At 34.9% G+C, this 17,103-nt stretch overlaps 1 long non-coding RNA gene across 3 annotated transcripts in view; it reads left to right on the top strand.

Moving 5' to 3' along the window:
• Positions 1 to 17,103, top strand: part of LOC307187986 — a 325,306-nt gene that overhangs the window by 226,732 nt on the left and 81,471 nt on the right. For all 3 annotated transcript variants that reach the window (XR_013828776.1, XR_013828777.1, XR_013828778.1), the window contains one exon: positions 5,210 to 5,298. This is a non-coding gene — a long non-coding RNA (uncharacterized lncRNA). The remainder of the gene's footprint in view (positions 1 to 5,209; positions 5,299 to 17,103) is intronic.

Below are 17,103 nucleotides of genomic sequence, written 5' to 3'. Positions count from 1 at the left end.
TATATGTTGAAATTGCATAGCAGAGTCATTGACAGTTGCCAAACAACAGAATTGCTTTGTCTTTTGAATATTTCCACTAAGAAATGCGCACCAACGTCCTTGGAAATGATATTTTAAAATTTCAACCCCCGCCACAAAAAAACCCTCAATTGGTTCTTCTCATTTCCCTGCATAAAATAGCACTATATTAATTATAATAGAATAGAATAATTTCCTCTTATTTGATAAAAATGTGATACTCCATAACTTATTTTATGACCACAGATAATTACTTTTACCCATATTGAAGAAAAAGTAGCAAATATTTAGCAAGATACTAAAAGAATCACTGGACATTTTGCTTACCAAAAATTGTCTGCACTTCAAAATGTGATAACAATTTGAAAAATAAAAAGCCCTCAAAGAACTGATCTTCATAAATATCAATTGATCTTCATAAATATCAATATGCCTGTAAAAATTAGGATTTTATTTTATGGAATTACTTAGTTTTACCTTTTAATTTTTAACTACAAAAGCAAGAATACCCTTGTTGAAATAAAATCAGAATTATATGTAGTTGGTTATGAAATTCTCCCTCCCAGCCCCTCTGTTTCTATTCCCAGAGATACCTACTAGTAAACATTTGGTGTGTGTTATGTCAGACTTCCTTTCCTCATATAACGAAATATAGAATTTTAAAATGATCATTCCATACATATTTTTTTGCTGCTTGCTTTTTAAACATTTAAGAATATCTTCTCATGCCAGTACATGAGGAGTTACCTCATTCTTTCAAATGGCTTAACAGCATTTTACTGTATGAATATGTCATTATTTATTGAATTAAATACCTATAAGTGGATGTTTAGGTTGTTTCCAATTTTAATTCAATTTCTAAGGGAATAGTTTTAAAACATATGCTTTAATCATGAGCCAGAGTATTAGTTATTCAGATGAAAAACACTAATCTCCTAGAGACTTCTCACTAAGTCAAAATAGAAAAAATAGAGACCTAGATTTTATACTACATTTTTATATCAGTCAGCAACTATGTAGTGTATTGGAAAGGACTGTAGATTTGGAGCCAGGGAATCTGGGTCTCTTTGAAACCCTGTCACTTATTAATTATACGGCATTGGGCAAACCATCTCATTTCTCTGAACCTTGTTTTTTCATCGACAAAATGATGAATGTAAACTCCATGGTCTTTAAAGAGAACTCTAAATGGAAGATTCGACGTTGCTATTGTAAAAAATTATGTACCCATCACTCACTAGGTGAGGTGAGGATTTCAGAGAAAAATAAGCAGTCCGCCATCACCTTAGATTATTTATTTTGTGGTAGGATGGGCGTCATGGCGCATAAATTGAAGAATAGCCAAAATCTATACTCCTTTCCATGTCTATATTTTAGCCATTCCTTGTCCTCTATTCTATTCTACAGATATATTTGGGGAATCCAGACTTTGTATTCTTAGGTGGGATGTCCTATACTCAGACACAGCAGATTAATTCAGTTTTGGATGGAAGAGTTTCTGATGCTTGGTCAGTCTTGGATTGATCAGATTTTCTCAGAGCCTTCTTTGTGTGGGTAGCTTCTTGACATTAGAATTGAGTTAGGACAGGCTGTTTAGAATGTAGTGTGCCAAGGAGCAGCTTTTAGAGGTTCTGTCAGTGGCGTAGAACTGATTCAAGGACACTAGTATTTAGTATTTACTCTTGCTTCTTCTACTAGTTTACTAGATGATTTGCTTTTGGATCTGTGAATCGTTAGATAAAGAACGGATACATAAGTTGGTTCTCTAAAATGGTAACATGGGAATAATTGATGTTGATCATTCCATTATTTAGTTCAATTAAAATAAAAATGGGCTTCTTTTGCAGAGCCCTTTCTTTGGTCACACATATCAGGCACAACTCTATGGTCTGTGTCTGGGTAATGACAATAAAAATGTCAAGTATAAAGATTCTCTTGAAAAAGTGTGTAAAACATTTGGATGCATGTTGCCACAAGGCAGTACGGTTATTAACATATTATGATATTTTTCCACTAAGTCCAAACTGAGTACCTGAAATCAAGCTAAGATGTGAACTAAAGGAAGTTCTCTTGTAGTAGCAGATAGGTCATCTACTATAATTGTAAACACCCGTTGCCCAGACTAATTTTATTTATGCCTCTGATGGTGCGAGATTTTATTTGCTTTAGGTTGCATTTCCCAACAAAATGTACTTCATAACCAGTTTTCTTAATGGCAGTTCATACACGGTGTATTTAATAATGTCATTAATTGCTCCGTTACTAATTGTTTCATTACCTTTCTCATACTAGCAACTGTGAACACCCAACATTATTTATCAGGTGTATGAGTGCCCTCTCTCTCCTGGGCAGTGATGCTTACTTAGGAACAGAAATGAAACCCTTTAGCAGGATTCCTGCCTTTCCCCACAGCTCCTACTGTCACCTGGGGTGAAGGCCAGCTCTAATTTTTAAAATAATTGCCATGAATATAGTTTATATATACAAGGAGCCCATGAAAACGGCTTCAGTGTTGATCCTCACATTAATCCCGTTTTTCTACTCTCAGAAGAAAAACTAACATTATCCTTATATAAATAATTTATATGAAACCATTGGCAGGGGAGTGGGGTGGTACTCGTAGCTTATCTAAGAAGCCTGATAGGCCAGATTGCTTCTTCTACTAGGGGCTAGAAGATTTTTAATGATGTTCCTGCATTTGTTTTAATCATTTCCATAAGATTACAGACCCGATGCAAATATCTTGTAAAATGTATGAATTTGAATAAAAAATTTTACAGGTCAGTATCAATAATCATGTGAAAGCTTCACAGGAATTTACTCTGTCTTAAAACTAAAAGGACTAAGGGTGTGTTTTAACTGCTTTGCTCTTCATCTGAACACAATGATTTCTTTAGTCTACCTTCTTTTTCCTTTTGGTGAGCTTAATTTAATATGAATCATCGAAGAAAAATTGTAGCTGTTTAAAAGCAAATGCATCTATTTTATTTGTATATCGGGTTGGCCATGCGGCCTTGTTTCATTTAAAAAAAAATAATTGTTCCCATTTTCGTCTTGAACATTTTTCAGATAACTTTATCCACTTCTAACCAAAAAGCTTTAAAATATTTTTTTTTAGAATCTTGATGTTAATGCAGCCACCACTACCAATTCTGGGTGAGACAAATGAATCTATTTTCTCAGCAAGATTCAAGACTTCATGCCCCCCTGTTAAGGCTCATGCTATGAGCAGGGCTGGTACTGTTTATGACAGATGCAAATTATACTCAACATCTTTTGTAGTTTACAATTTATAGTGAGGCATGCATCCTCCAAATCCAATTCTTCCCTTTAAAGCCCAGAATTCTGGACACTTCATAAAGCAAAAAGCTTGCTGCCACCTTCAAGGAACTCAAATTATCTGATTTTTTTATTTGCTGCTGCCATTAGATTGAAATGATTTTTCTTCAGTTTGCTCAAAGCCAGATTTAAAGTCAGGTCCCAGAGGTAACAGGAAAGTCGATCCCCTAAGCTACTCAGTCGTTGTTTGCTTTTTTTACATGTAATATCCTACTTCTAAGCCAGAATATAATTTAAAATACAAAACACACTGTACATAAATATGTCCTTTGGAAGTTTTGTAATCTGACATTTAATAGAAGTTAACTAAGTGCCTTATATATCATGTTTGTTGAGGAAAATGGAGAAATTACAAATATCCTTCAAGACAATTATTTCTTAATAGCTTTCTACATATTTTGAATGCTACATATTTCCTTACTGCTTTAGATCAATAACATGATGTGCTCTTTTTGAACAGAGACCTGCTAGATTTCTCATTTACTATGCACCTAAATAAGCTAAAAAACATTCAAAACACCTCATACATTATGAGCTTCTGATAGGCATTCCAAGAGCTGTCCTTTGCAGTCACTTTCAGTTTGCTGGGGAACAGCAAAGGGTTACTTCAGCCCAGACGCTGCAAGTACCAGCAACAGGAATCCATTGGCTTTCATTTGTCCATGTCTTTCATTTGATACTACCAGTATTAATAGCTTTGCAAGGAAATTCTGCAGTCATTAATCATAATAATTAATCAGATCCAATTATATTGCATATAAATGTGAACAAATTGCTGAAAAAATAATGATCTATCACCAACATGTCACAAGGAGAAAGAGACTAAAATAGTAATTAGAAGCAGGGATTTAGTTGTATACAAGTGCCCTGCAACTGATTTTAACAGTATGATGATTCGATGATGTAATTAGTCAAAAGTCTAGCAGGCTTTTTTATAGCAGACCATCTAATGACTGTGCATCTGGAGAAAATAAAGTCCACTTTTCTATAAGATCCTTCTGCATTTGCTCCTTACTTTGCGCTTCTGAATAAAGGAGATCTGCTGCCCTTGGCTTTCTAATACTGGGGACTAAATTGTTCCTGCATATGTTTTCTAGATTTTCAACGTATGTTTGTAAAGTAAGGCTGTTTGTTAACTGAAGATCACTGAAGTTAAGAATTAAGATACTCTAATAGCATTTTTTTTAACTCTTGTAATCATAAAAATGCGTAACATAATTCAAAATACAATGTTTTGGTTATAGTAAGTTAACACTGTGGGTGGCGTACATGATAGCTATGTTCACCTATCTTCTTTCCCTTGAACTGAACTGAAAACATTTCAGTAAATGGAATTACTCTGTTTTTACTTCAGTTAGCACTCTCCAGAGCACTGGCAGATTTTATCAGAAACCATTTTTTAAAGATGTGTGTGTGTGTGTGTGTGTGTGTGTATGTATAAATTCTTCTTTAACAGATTTTAAAATCTGACCAAAGTACATTGTTCCATATAAGTTATTCTGTAAAACAATTTTAATAGGTCTTTTTATTTTCACTTGTCTCACAGGACAGAGCTTCCAAACATATATTTTCAATTTAAAACTTGTGCTATGCACATACATAATTAGCACTAGTTTATTGTGTGGTCAAATATGTGTTTTTAAACCTTTCAAAACATTTCCTTGCTTGACTCACAGATTACACATAAAATGGTTAACTAAAGATTGATGAGTGGTTTTTATGATAGGTTTGCGACTTGAAAATAAATGTTAGGTTCATCATAGTTTTCAATATTAAGCACTGCACTTTACCGTCTTTGATCTCAGTGTTGTGACTACTACAAAGAAATAAAACCTTATCTTACCTTTTCCAGCATCTACTGCAGAAGACCTCAATAATGCATAAGAACATCTGGAAGTACGGTAATTTCAGCTATCAGAGATAAGAATTGACACAGAACAGGTAAACCCTACAAAGTCATCATGTTGAAATGAACTGATTAAGGTTTAGTAACATAAAATATCATGTATAGTGTTTCCATGCTTGCTACATCTTGCTATTTTATATTAAAAAAGGAATGTCAATTATATATATTTAATAGGTTGATTAGCTGGTAGCAATATTATATTTTACATAAAGAGACAGAAATGTCTGCAGATCTATTGCCATACACATCTATTTAGAGTTAACTGTGAGTTCATAGAAAATACATGGGCATAGTAAACAGGGTTTTGAAATGACAATTTTTTACTGGTTGAAAGTGCTAATTGCTAGTTTCTCAAGGGTATAGAATTAATCACCTGCTAGATTTACAGTCTCTAGGTTGAGACCTGAGGATGGAGGCAATAAGAAAAGCTCTTGAGGGACATATCATATGGTGAGTCTAAATATCAGTCTCTATGCATATGTAAATTGGTAACAAAGTTTTTTCAAAGCTCAAGTATGCTAATTTCAAACAGGCAAGACTAAAGCTAGCTTTTAGCAGCTGTTTAACGTCTGCCTGTGGGTGGTAGAGAGAGCTTAAAATACAAGCAAACAGTGGTGCATAAGTAATTAAGCAACATTTTGCTGGGCATAAATAATTCTGTTTATATTGCTCTTTTGAAGAGTATAGAATACAAAATAACAGATCAAGTGCACCTTTGGTCACCAGAGGTTAACTGTTCTTCCTCCTTACCTTTTCTTTGGTTTTATGATTTAAGGGGAATAAATAACAGAGTCAATCTTTTATAACTTCATAGGAAATAAAATCATTTAAGGTGGGAAAAAACCCTATTACAGAATCACTGTTCTTATAGTTCAACTATATTGTTTTTAGCCTATTCCTCTAGTGATTTATTGGAAGAAAATGTAATATCTAATCAAAGATTTGCTTATTAACATTTATTTTAGTATTATTGAAAGTGAATTATTGTGATGTTTGTTAAAAAAATTAAACTTTTAACAAATCTAAAAGAAAGGAAAATGCCTCAATTTTTCAGGACCAATTTTTATTATCCCATACATTAAAAATAAATAGGTAAGTGATTCACTCAGAGGTCATTGCCTAAAAATGAGGAATGCTTAATTCACTGTACCACATATGGGATAATCACCTAATTTTAACAGCTCTTGCTAAGCCACTAGAAATGTCTAAAAGCAAAAGGAAAACTGGTATAAAAAAACTGCATTTGATTCAATAAAAACCTTGAAATTGACCAGAAGGAAGATGAAAGATTTAACATGATTTAGAAATACCTAGTCTGGAAAGAAAGGATTATAGATACTAACTGTGAAAAGAGTCAGGGGTTTAAACTTTGTTTTCGTTAAATATTCATGGCTTAAGGAGTTAATGGTTAAAGGAAGTACTCAGTTGGGTATCAGATATTATAAAGGGCTTTATAACACATAAGAATGCTAGGAAGGCAGGAGTAGCCATTTATGCACAAGATTGTTATTCCCCTTTGCACTGAAGGAGCAGGTAAACGAAATAGAATTTTCAAAACCCCCTTTTATCCATCCTCTACATTCTAAAAAAATATGTAAAATTTGGTGAAATAAGACAATTGGTTTTTTATGACATTTCTATGTTTTCCAATTTTGCATTTTTTAACCTATTATGAGGTTGGGTTTTAAAACCACATGGCCTGAACAGAAGAACGGATGGGACAATAGGTGATATGTACAGACTTGATATTCAGTCCAGGTGAGCTGTCCTAGGAAAGATGTTACCTTGTACCTGGTTCTTCCCCTTTCTCTTCTACAAGATGTGGAAGTCTCCCTAACAAAGTAAAAAGATGAAATTCAGTTAAATGACTAGAAAATAAGCATTTCTTTGGGACACCATTCTAAAGCTTCTCAGGCTCACTGAACATCTTACTCAGATTCACTTTCATTCTCTATGAACCAATGGACAGAGCTCCCATTATCTAGCTAATGGAGGATGGATGGGAGAAGAAAGCAAGTAACAGGTTCCCTATATCTACATGACAATTTTAAGATTTGTTTTAAAATTCTGACAAAAATGGATAGTAAATAGTCACCACTACTCAAACTAGTATAATTAGTGTCCTTTTTCCTTAGTCAATATTTTCCTGAAAATTGTACTTGTTGTCTATGCATATCCTGAGTAATAATTGTTTTTTTAAATCAGAGGAGGCCTTGACTACATATGTTTAGGTAAAAACTTGCATATTTTTATATGCTGTTAGGTTAGCATAAGTCTTGGCCATTATGATTAGGTATGAACTTTAAATATTGTTTTAGGAAATTTGAAGTGTTCTGCTTGGCCATTCATTTTTCTTCCTCTCGATCTTCAGCCTTCTGTGTGCTGCTTAGTATCTATTATTATTTTGGACTTGCATATGCTCTGAGGTGTTTGTCCCACCAAAAATAGACAGTTACTGAAAAAGCAAAGTAACACGAAGTGGAATTAAGTCTGGGTTGCCATAGACATACCATGGTACCTTTGTTCTGTACCTCCTCATGCATTTGTCAGTGGAGGATAACAGTTTCTATACTTTACTGTAATTCATAGGTAAAAATGTTGCTTTTATTTCTCATATTATCTGTGGAGGTATGAATGCAGCCAAGCTTAGACTTCCGGTGATCAGATTAGTTTAATGCATATTTAAAACGTCAGTAGTATAATTTTGTTCAGAATAATCAGTCTAATTGATACAGACCTCAACATAGTAATGAACTATGATCAACTTACTTTGTTCCACTGGCAAAGTTAATATTAACCTGCAAGATATGAAGGAACAGTGTATAGATGACTAGGAGAGTTCAGAAACAAAGGTCCAAATTGGAAAGCTGATCTAACGGACACTGAAACCTGGAGTTTTATTCCAGAGCCAAGTCCAGTGCTAAGAAGGCAGAAAGTGATAGATACAATGTATATAGATACCCAATATCAGACAGCTAGCAAGAAGATTACGGGACCAGGAAAATCCAGAGAATTCTAATCCCAGGATAGAGACTGCTTATCTTCTACAAACTTTGATACTTTCTGTAGTGTACTTATATACAAACCCATACACACATATGCAGAGTCAGAGGGTTGCAGAGACTCTGCAGTCTCTGCAGATATATCTTCTGTAAAGGTGGGCAAAGCAGAAAATTCCCTTAAGGATAATAAGGCATATTCTCAGAAATATTTGTAATCCTTTGTGCTCAGTGCTTCATTTCATCAGAAGGAAGTGCAGATTTACTTATTCATTCTTCCATTCACTCAGCCACTGACTGTTTTCTTCCTTACTACAATGTTTTCTTCCTTACTACAAATGCAAAGATATATAGGGTACAGTAGAATAGTAGGGTCAATAAATGTGGAAATACTGGAAAGTCAGAGTTGAATATTACTTATTGCTGACAGGTCTCTCACTTGATCTCTGACTTTTTAAGCCAGCATTATGACAGCTATTAAGAGATGGGATTACCTGTAATGTGAGCCAACATATATAGAGAATACAGAATATCTGTGAATATAAAATATCTACTGTAAACTTTCCCTTTTCAGCCACTCTGTAAAATTCTGACCACTCACCATACCATGCTCCTTGGAAATGGTTGTATGGATATATGCTGGTACAGATTGCCTATTGCTCTATTATTCCCTATGAAATTCTAAAAACTTTGAATATAGGGAGCATACTCATTCCTAAATGGTACCCCATATACCCATGGTACTCACTCTTCCCAGTGATCATTCAGAAAACCTTCTGAGCCTGTTAACGAAAACTATTTCAGAATGAACCTTTGTCTTGTCCTTGTTTCAATTCACAAAGTTAAATTTACTTGGAATTTCAAACTTCCTCTGTTTTAAAACTGTTGGTTTCAGATGCAGACTGCATGGTTTTCTGTATTGGGAAAGACAATTTTAATTTGTGAATCACATAGTAATATTTTTCTTTTTAAAACTTGGAAGCAGCATTCTGCTGATTTGCTTTAAAGGTGTGCTGCTATGAAAGAGGGAACAATTACATACACAAAAGAGTTATCTGGGAAAACTGGTGGAGAATAGCAAGATAACTTGAATGACACAAATGTCTGAAAAAGGAAAAATCCTATTTTCTTACACCAATTAACTTCTTTTCCAGATATTATCTAGATCTTTTGGACATGTAAGATAAATTTGTTTTACTAATTCCCTTTGAAAATATCTGAGCTCCTCTTTCTTTTTCTGTTTTTGACTGCAGTCAGCACATGGAGTGTGCTGCACATGGAGTTCGGTCCACATACTTGGACCAAACAAGGAAATGACATTGGCAAATCAGACTAATCCTCTTACCTTGAGGGAAAAAATGTTCCTTATGCATTATATCTCTATACAGAATACTACTGTGTATATATCGTTGGAGGTAAAGAAACTTTCAAGAAAATATTAAAATTCACCATACTATTTTTCTAACTAACCTAAATCAACACCTATATAAAGAGTAAGGTTGGAGCAAGGAAAGATGAGAACTTCTCATCAAAGGCCCAGAGGCCTGTAGGTTGCATAGGATACCTTGAACTTGGAATCACTTCATCCATATTCTCTTCCCTTTGGTGTCAGTCTGATATGTTCACACCAGCTATAAAATGTTGTCTTCTTTTGGTTTCTGAACTGAAATTCATCTTAAAGGCATCTCCAAATCTGGTGACTATACTTCATGTTATAAGAAAAATCTAGACAGAGTCATTTCAGTATTTGGGTTTTTCACCTTTTTAAATGTGTTTTTATGGAGATGATTGTACAATGTTAAGATTAATTGCAGCTGAGAAACTTCTCTCATTATATTTACTAATTTGTATACCAACCAAATGGTAAAAGGGAAAAAAAACTAAAAACATATTTGGTAATTTCATGAATTTAAAAACTAGCCCTCAGGGAAAATGCATCACTTTTTATTTTGTATCACTGCTGTGTTTAAGAAACCTAAAAAAGGCAATTTCATATTCTCATATTTTGACAAGTACTTTACATTTGCTTGAATAAATATTTTACTGTGAAAGGAATATGATTAAAAAGACAAGGAACCCCACACTATTAACTTCTCAGAAACATTAAAGCAGTAAAAGTACACACTCCGTAAGCCAAGGGATGCAGTAGCGTTCAGTTAACTCCAACCAATCCTGGAAAAGGATTTTCTTTTTCTTTTTTGCGGTACGGGGGCCTCTCACTGTTGTGGCCTCTCCCGTTGCGGAGCACAGGCTCCGGACGCGCAGGCTCAGCGGCCACGGATCATGGACCCAAGCCGCTCCGCGGCATGCGGGACACGAACCTGTGTCCCTTGCATCGGCAGGCGGACTCTCAACCACTGCGCCACCAGGGAAGCCCTTCTTTTTCTTTCTTATTTTCATGCTTCAAGAAACCCTACACTTGAAGAAAGGGAATATGTGCTTCAACTGTGATATTGATGTGGCAGAATTTAGCTCTTTTGTGAAGAGCTTCCATGTCCCCAGAGCATGAAGACAATAGCACACTATATAGATAGCCAATAAATCAATTAGCTTTAGCAGCCAGAGTTCAGGAAATGCATTAATTCTTTTCGATGAAAACACAGCTTTTACTTGTAGCCACACTTCATACTGTTAAGGTCAATTTTTCACATGGAGATTATATTTAGTGGCTGAAAAAAATCACTCATAAATTTTGTAAAGCAAAAAGAAGCACTTATTAACATAGGAGAGCAAGTTTGTTTTATTTGTAATTATCTATCTTTAGAGTAATTGAGATTCTAAACAGCAGCTAATAGCCTCACTGTCTCAAATTACTACTGCCTGTAACTTTACTTTGCCAAACATCAAAGAGCTTTTCAATTGCAACTCTACTACTAAAACCTGGGTCATTTTCTAGCAATTAATTGGAAGAGGTGATTAATAGCTTAATAATGGGTTGCTCTGTGTTTAAAAAAGTGCAGGGGATGTGCATAGGAAAGGAATATGTAATTTTGTATCCCTGAAACATAACCTAATTGAAAAATCAGCAGTTGGTCTTATTTACTTTAGGCTTGTATTTCCAAACCCTCTTTTGATCTACTCTGAGAAAATGTGTAAATCTGGAGAGTATTTTTTAATTAACTCCTTGAACATTGAACACGCTATGAATTTAAGGAGCACAAGCTATTCCATGGCACCTGCTGTGCCACAGTAAACTTCACAGGAATTTGAGGCCAATACATGTCAAGTATCTACCTGGATGTGCAGATGGTGGTGTCCATTTAGCAAGTCACACACTGTCAGGCTATCAGTGGATTTGTGGGGCACACTCACCTACAGCAGAGCCTTGCGACTGTGATGCCTGGGAGCCTATGTCCACTTCTATTATGCATTCCTGTTATATACACCTCAGATTCAGTGGCTGTAAATTCTAGCTGCAATCTATCAAAATATCCTTCCAGAAACATCCAATGAAATAGTGCAACTTAGTGAGTTCCCTAAGCTAAACACTCTGTGTTTTGAGACTAGTCTCAAGGAAATGGCAAGTTGGCTAGTCAGATGGAGAGGAGTTCAATGAGGGGGAAGGTCTCTAGATAAAGGCAAAGGATGGGACTAGCAAACTGAAAAGAACCAGGAGTCATTTCTCCAGCTCATGACACAATCAGGTTGATCCATGGCAGATGTCTTCTTGGATATGGAACTCACTGATATTTTTTCCATGATCTACCACAATTGCTATAGATGCTCTTGGATTTCTTCCTCATGTTACCAGAAGAAAGTAAAGAATGAGGCTCTCAATTTCCACTAATTTTCTTCATGTTGGACATGTCTGCCTCCCATTTTAGTCTCATCTTATCCCCGTTGATTCTAGAAATACTGGGCTGTTTATCTCCTGCTGTATTTACATGATGACTTAATGCTAGAGGAAATCAGTACTTCACTAACTATCTGACACTCTTTCCATAGGACCAAACATAAAATGAGAAAGGAAGGACAGTTAAATAAAGAAAACAACCCGGAAATGAGCTCCACTTCCCCAGCTCTCACAAACCCAAACATCCATCTGGAAGGCTGATTTATTCTTCCAAGGTTAAGGACCCGACTGGTCCCAGAATTTTTTTTTTTTAACTCTTTACTTTCCACACATATTGGGGAATATACAGAGATATAGAAAAAAATTTTAAAAAGAAAGATAATGGCTTGCTCTGCCACCACTAAAAGATACACAGTCACCCCAATTTAATCAGCTGTAATAAAGATGGAACAGCATGCCAGTGATGGGAAAAGCCAGTTGGCTAAAAACAAAGACAAGAATGGCTTTATTAGATTGATATATGCTCTTAAGCAGGACCCTACTCATCCCCACATGTCAAAGTCTAGAGAAGGCTGAATGAACAGAAAGTGGTTCAACTGCAAGAGGGCTGACCTGTACCTTAGGACTTCCTGCTGGGCAGATAGCCTGAAGTTTTCATTATCCCCCAGCTTGGAGTGGAGAGCTCTGCTTCCATGATGTGTTAGAGACAGACCAGCACAGCAGAGGCAGTCCGTTTCTTGCATAGCTTTTTATGGTTTTCCTTGGGAAAATAAATTGTTATGCTTGATTTACTTATCTTTGTACCTGTAGCTAAATCTCCCCATGACCTTCAAATTCTTAGTGTACTTTTCTGTGCATTCAGATTTTTGACTGTGTTGATTTTATTTCCTGTGACCACCCTCCTAGAAGTCTCCATCCATGTCTCAGCTCTTGTTTGATTGTTTTCAAGCTAGGCCTGCTACTAGGTTTTGTCTCATTCTTGTCTTCCAGAATTCCTTTTTTGTTTTTCTTGCTTTACTTCCTGAATTTGGTGGAATAAATCCTCTAATGAACTTTATGTGAAAGGGTACTTGGAAGGTAAGTTGTTAGAGCCTTTGACTGAAATGTTTGTACACTACCCTTCTTCGTTCCATTGTTTGGTAGCTCCAAGTGTTTCTCTGAAAAGTCTGAAATACCTCTGATTCTTGATCCCTTGTATATTAACTTTTTTAAAGGGGTGAGTTTTGTTTTTCTCTCTGGAAGCAATTCTAATCTAATAGTAATACTTGAAATATTAAAATTTCATGATTTTGTGCTTTGGTATGAGTCTTTTTCATTCTTCCTACTGGGCACATGCCTGGAAATATATATATATCTTTTAGTTCTGGAAGATTTCCTTTTTTTTTCCTTAACAATTTTTTTCCATTTCATTGTCTATGTTTTCTACTAGCCAGATGTTAAAACTCCTGAGTTGGTCCCCTAATTGTCTTATTTTTTCTTATCTAATTTACTCTGTTTTTGTTTTACATGTTAGCTCCTTAAGCTTATCTTTCAACTCTTCTATTGACTTTTTAAATTTTGTTTTTAGATTTTATAATTTCTATGGATTATTTCTTATTCTTTGATTTAAAAAATATTATTTTCTGTGTTTTATGAATGTAGTGTCATTTATTATTTTCTAAGTGTATTAATTACATTTTTCCCATAATTTTCTTTCGCATGAACACTATCTCTATTTCTACTTTTAGTCCCTATTTATTTTCTATGTCCCCTTTATTTCAAGAGTGTTCATTCACATCTTGTTGCAAATATCTGGTGATTTTTGGCTGTACTGATTAGAAGCTTACTGTGCCCAGGAAGAATGTCAGTTGGCTGACTTTGCTCTAGGGTACCCAGCCTGTTAGCTGGCTTGGTAGTTTGCAGGCATGTGGGGTGATACAAGCCTAGCCATAGTTACTGAGAGTGGGGTAAGAGGAACATTGTAGACTTCTTCCCTGTTTGCAATGTGGTGCCTTTCCCCCATCTTCTGAGCTTGGTGTCCCTGAATACAGTATTTCTTTGTTTTGTTTTGTTTTGCTTTTCTTCCAGAGATTAAAATTTTCAGAATTGTAGGGATGGAAGAAATGCAGTGCTTGGCAGTACAGGTAGGATCTGGGCTAGCTTTCATACAAACTGCCTGTTTCCAGTTAGATATTTGTCCCTGTGCAAGTGTTCTTATTTAGAATGTCCTTCTTTTCTTGCAATATTGATACATTTGTGACATCTCATTTTATTTGAAAAGTGGAAAAGAGAAGGGCCCTTTTATTTTTTTAATGAAAATGCAGGGTAGCCTAAGCAGTTAGTGATGTAATTTTCCCCAAATCTTTACAGCATTTTTAGTTAAGAATCATCACCTCTTTTATAGATTAAATAATTAAGGCTTAGAGAAATTTCTTAAGTTGAATGAAATTTCAGGGTAAGTAAATGGCAGAATCAGTATTTGTACCCAAGTCTCACAGATTCTAAAGCATATTTTATTTTTAACACTATGAAGCCTCCATAAAAATGGATATTTTAAAATTGGTTTCAAAGCTGATTCTAGCAGGAAGAGAATTTGATGGACTGCAGAGTTAGCTGGACTAGGAGCCATAATGATTTCCTTTTGGCAAGGCACCATTTTGTCTCCATTTTACCCCAGAGCCTCCATTTTCTCCCCATTCTCCCTATTAAACTCTGTTTTGGAAATTTTAACTTATATTACAGTATGGAATATTGACAAAAACTTTAGAAATTGCCTTTCCCAGGGACATTTGAATGATAATAAAGGAAGATTTTCAATGAAGCTCTAATAATATTTCAAGGGGTAGAAGAAGACACATTTTATACTCAAGTAAATTTCTGAAATAACTATGTAGATGGACATCTGTGCTGTCTACCTACGAGGCAAGTTATTAATGTTGAGAACAAAATGAAGTCATATGGCATTAACCAGTGGCACCTCTTCATAGCAGGGAGAGAGGGAGGCAGAGAAGTAGATCTACTTAGGATGCTGACATGATAGGCCAGCTCTTGAGATTTGGCTCTCAGGGGTGTGTCTGGGATGTGTACAATATTTTATCTAAAGCAGCTAGGAATGGGAAGAATGAGAGTATGATGAAAAGCCAAGTGGAGAACAGTGAATAGATTAGATAAGAGAGACAATATCATATTTCTAGGTTGAGATAAGATTATGGGGAATCTTACATTGAACTCTATTATATGGCAATGGAATGCTAATGATCATTTTTGCACTTGAAATTTACAGAGCTAGACCTATACTTGGAGAGATTGAATGTGATAGAAATATATCTTCCTTATCTTTATTTAAATAGTTTAATTTGTTGGCTAGAATATAAATGGAATTGAATGTACAATAAACTGCAGAGTCACTGTAGATAAGATGGCTATAATTTATTGTCCAACCTAGATCACTTATGAGTGGAAGGAAGGCGTTAGGGCAAAAGGCATGAACAGGAAATCTCCCAAGCACATTGCGATGTATAGTCATCCTACCTAGGATGAAGATGGAGAAAGGGGGTGAGATAGAGCACATAAAAACTTGTCTGAATATTATCAGGAAGAGAAGGGAAAAGGGAAAAATAGTGAGTCATTATAATAAAATCTTTGGTTTTTAATTTCATATTCAGAGTCTTCAATGGGCTCAAGTATAACTTTTTTTCTGATATACATCATTTTAGTCTTCAAATCTCTTATTCAAAAAAAGTGAGAGTGTGCTCTTATGAATCCATATATTCAAGGATATTAAATAGCAATATTTTTGATGATTTAAAAAATTTACTTTCATTTGGTTACAGAAATATATTTAATTTAATTCCTTTTATAACCAGAGCAAAAAATAGGGCTTGAGTTTATTGTCATATGTGTCTAAGTGCTCGAAATGTATGTTGAATAATCATTTAGTAATGTGGGATAACAAAAACTGTGATATGTGAATGCAGTGTTTTCTTTGAAGAATTATTTAGTCCTTTGATAGACAATTTATGTTCAAATTATTTCTCTTTCATTTGAGCAGGGCCAACTTATCCATTAAGCCCAGTGGGCATAGCAGCCTAGGCCTACCATAATTTTCGAGGCCCATGAAAACATTTTAATTTCTTTAAAAATCTGAATTCAAATGCTAAACTTTCAGATCATGAAAAATGTTTTTTAATATATAATAATCATATATTCTTATGTCAATGAATATAGTTAGTAAATACAATTTTTGATAATTCTTATGGAGGAAGGAGTCTCACAAAAGCAAAAGTGAATGAGGCCTACAAAAGTCATGGAGTCCAAGGAAACTGAAAAAATACTCTTTAAAAACCCTTCAGTATAGTGTTAGAATACTTTTATTGTTTTAGTCTTACCTAAGATTTCATTTTAATTTGTGTATCTGGAACAAGGTAACATATTTTCTTTGGGAGTTAAAAAATCTCTAAAGATAATTACCCTCTTTCCTCAACTATCTTTATTATGTGTTTTGTGGAGAGAACTTCTTTCATTTTCTAAAGTCTTTTTCATCAATTATGGTAAAAGCCCTCCTGCGAACTATTGAGGATGTTTTCTCAGGGAAAGGTTGAGGAGATACCCAACTTGGAAGCATCAGCAAGCCTCAGATGAAAACAGGGATAGAGAGGGACATTTGATTATAGTTCAGGTTCACAGAAGAACTAGGTGGGACCTCAGCTTCGCATGGCCGGCCTTCATTTCATTTAGGAACAAATCCCTGGTGGCTGTTAGTGCTACTTTGCTTATTTCTGTGTAAAGTAAACAAATGCCCTTCTTTCCAGCATCCAAATCTTTGCTGGTAGTTGGTGAAGGCCAGTATCACACATGAGGAATAAGGCTAAACATATGCCCTTGTTACATGAACACTTTAGTAGGAAGCTACAATTTTCCTAAGAGACATACACATTGTATATACCATTTTTACCTATAACTACTTGTATGACTATTAATACAAATGATGATACCAGTGAAAAAATAATTTAAAACAACAATAGTTAACATATATGGGGTAACACATTATTCAAATGTGTTATCCTTGA

Source organism: Stenella coeruleoalba (assembly GCF_951394435.1).
Source record: "Stenella coeruleoalba genome assembly, chromosome: 6".
NCBI classification, from domain to species: domain Eukaryota; kingdom Metazoa; phylum Chordata; class Mammalia; order Artiodactyla; family Delphinidae; genus Stenella; species Stenella coeruleoalba.
The sequence above is the reverse complement of the archived record's forward strand: the minus strand, read 5'-3'. Positions and strand labels throughout refer to the sequence as shown.